The following is a 2,992-nucleotide window of genomic DNA, read 5'->3' as shown; positions in this document are numbered from 1 at the left end:
CCCGCCGCCCGGGCGCCACGACCCACTTCAACAAGGGCCCTTCCCGCGGGCTTTCGGCCGCGGTCAAGGACAAGATGGCTTCCAAGTGTGGTCATCAAGCAGAAGAAGACCTTCGCAATCGGATCGAAGAGGGGACAGGCCTGAGTATCGACACCAACTTCCAGCTGGGCCTCAAGGATGGCACCATGCTCTGCGAACTCATACACAAGCTGCAGCCGGGCTCAGGGAAGGTCAACGAGTCCTCATTAAACTGGCCTCGGTTGGCGAATATCGGCAACTTTATTAAAGCTATCCGGGCTTATGGTATGAAACCACATGACACATTTGAGGCAAATGAGCTCTTTGAGAAAGGAAACATGACCCAGGTTCAGACTGCTCTGGTGGCCCTTGCAGGTCTGGCTAAAACAAAAGGATTCCATACAACGATTGACAGCGGTGTTAAGTATGCAGAAAAACAAACAAATCGTTTTGATGAGGGAAAGTTAAAAGCTGGCCAAAGTGTCATTGGTTTGCAGATGGGAACCAACAAATGTGCCAGCCAGGCAGGTGTGACGGCTTATGGGGAACTTTTATGGCACCTTTATGATCCCAAGATGCAAACTGACAAACCGTTTGACCAGACCACGATTAGCCTGCAGACGGGCACTAACAAAGGAGCCAGCCAGGCGGGGATGTTAGCACCAGGTACCAGAAGAGACATCTATGATCAGAAGCTCACATTACAACCCGTGGACAACTCGACAATTTCTCTACAGATGGGTACCAAGAAAGTTGCTTCTCAGAAAGGCATGGCTGTGTATGGGCTTGGCGGCAAGTGTGTGATCCCAAATACCGCGCTGCTCCGACAGAACCTGTCATTCACAATGGAAGCCAAGGAACGGGAATAAATGGGTCGGAAATCAGTGATAGTGATTATCAGGCAGAATACCCAGATGAATATCATGGTGAGTACCAAGATGATTGCCCCAGAGATTACCAATATGGTGACCAAGGCATTGATTACTAGAGTCACACAGAGGAGCTCAGTGTTTAGTCTGTTGTTTTTATTCAGTGAGAACCAAGCTAGCCTTGAGTAATTTTTATCTTGTCTTCCTAAAACACTATTGTACTTATTGTACCTGAAAAAAAAATGCCTTACCTACATTCCTTTTTCTGCCTCTTCCCTAAATAGTTGCCTTTTAATGCTGTAAAGCTAAATCCTACAGCATAACCAGTGACTTGCATATGAAGTAAAGAGGAAGACTGTGAAAGGGTAGTCCTCTGTACAGCCAGCTCCTTGATTAAAGGTCTATGCATTTTTACAGCCTTACGCTTAAACTGGTTTTCTCAACCAATAGGAAACTATTTTTTTTTACAGTTTAGTGTATCTGGTTCTACATGGAAGACTAAACTCACGCTTATTGCTAAATGTGGTCTTTGCCAACTAAATCTAAGATGCAGCATTTTAGAAATTTACACATCATTGTTCTGCAGTATTGTTTGCTGATTTTTAAATAAAGTCCTGACCAGTGTGCATTTGTGATCACATGTGTACTCATTCTCTTACTAGTGGACAAGGCCTTTTTGGAGTGGTGTTTCTAGGAGTGTGGACAGAAGTGGCCGGCAGACATTTAGGTCCAGGAGGTGCATCTGCCCTTCCTGTTTGTGCCAGTGTGTCGATGTGGAGTTGCTCAGTTTTCTTCAACTGTATTTATTGCTGCATTTTTCAGCATAAACTTATCCCATTGTATTTTTTATAAATAAATTTTTCTTTGAACATTCAAAAAAAAAGCTACAAAAGAGAAGCTCCCATGTCAGATGTACTTGCTGTTTTCTGACACTTCTTAAACACTGTTGATGGCAATTATGGAGATAGGAATCAAGCCGACATTCCCATTAGTAACTGAAACAATTGCCCATAGGAATAGATGGAAAACTATGCCACCACATTTTGAGAAATTAAGAAATCTCAGATAAGAACAAAAAGTAATATTAAACATTTGTAAATCCAACACAGAATTAGTTTGTCTTATACAACCGGATAGATAGACACTGGAGCCATTTACTGAGATACAGAAAACTGAGAAAGAAACAGATGTCGACCGGGGTCCGTGGCTCAAGCCTGTAATCCCAGCACTTTGGGAGGCCAAGGCAAGCGGATTGCCAGCACCTGCAGGTTCGAGACCAGCCTGGGCAACTTGATGAGACCTCGACTCTACAGTAAATAAAAAAATCATCTGGGCTTGGTAGCTCGCGCCTGTATTTCTGGCTACTTGGAAGGCAGAGGCAGAAGGATCGCCTGAGCCCAGCAGGTCGAGGCTGTGGTGACCGTGAGCATGCCATTGCACTTCACCCTGGGCGACGGAGTGAGACTCCAACTCAAAAAAAAGAAACAAATGTCCAGAGAAAATAGTAAAGACTCTGATTCAAGTGTCACTTGGAGAAACATTATCCAGAATCTAAGTATACAAGCTTTAACCTCTACAAAACAATGAGACAACTCCAACCCTACAGTGGAGCAAGAAATGAAGTTAACATCCAGTACTTTTTGTATGCCAGGTCCTAACACACCCATCATCTTATTTAATCTTCACCATAATCTCATGATATAAGTGGTATTATTTCTGATTTTCTTTTTTGAGACTGTGTTCTACTATATTGCCCAGGCTGATCTTGAACTCCTGGGCTCACGACTGTAATCCTAGCACTTTGGGAGGCCAACGCAGGAGGATTGCTTGAGTTCAGGAGTTTGAGACCAGCTTGGGCAACGCAGCAAGAACTTGTCTCTAAAAAATATTTTTAAAAAAAACAACTCGGCCGGGCTCGGTGGCTCAGCCTGTAATCCCAGCACTTTGGGAGGCCAAGGTGAGTGGATTGCCTGAGCCGGCGGGCTCGAGACCCGCCTGGGCAACTTGGTGAGACCTCGTCTCTACAATAAATCAAAAATTGGCCAGGCATGGTAGCGCGCACTTGTAGTTCCAGCTACTTGGAAGGCTGAGGAGCCCAGCAGGTC

At 44.8% G+C, this 2,992-nt stretch overlaps 1 pseudogene across 1 annotated transcript; it reads left to right on the top strand.

Moving 5' to 3' along the window:
• Positions 1 to 11: 11 nt before the first annotated feature.
• Positions 12 to 1,770, top strand: LOC103270763 (annotated as a pseudogene). Its single transcript, XR_504992.2, has one exon. The product of XR_504992.2 is annotated as a calponin-3 pseudogene (transcript).
• The last annotated feature ends 1,222 nt before the right edge of the window (positions 1,771 to 2,992 follow it).

This window comes from Carlito syrichta, unplaced genomic scaffold (genome assembly GCF_000164805.1).
Source record: "Carlito syrichta isolate Samal-C Ts95f unplaced genomic scaffold, Tarsius_syrichta-2.0.1 Scaffold309926, whole genome shotgun sequence".
Lineage (NCBI taxonomy): Eukaryota > Metazoa > Chordata > Mammalia > Primates > Tarsiidae > Carlito > Carlito syrichta.
Note: the sequence above shows the minus strand (reverse complement) of the source record. Positions and strands in the feature narration are given on the sequence as shown.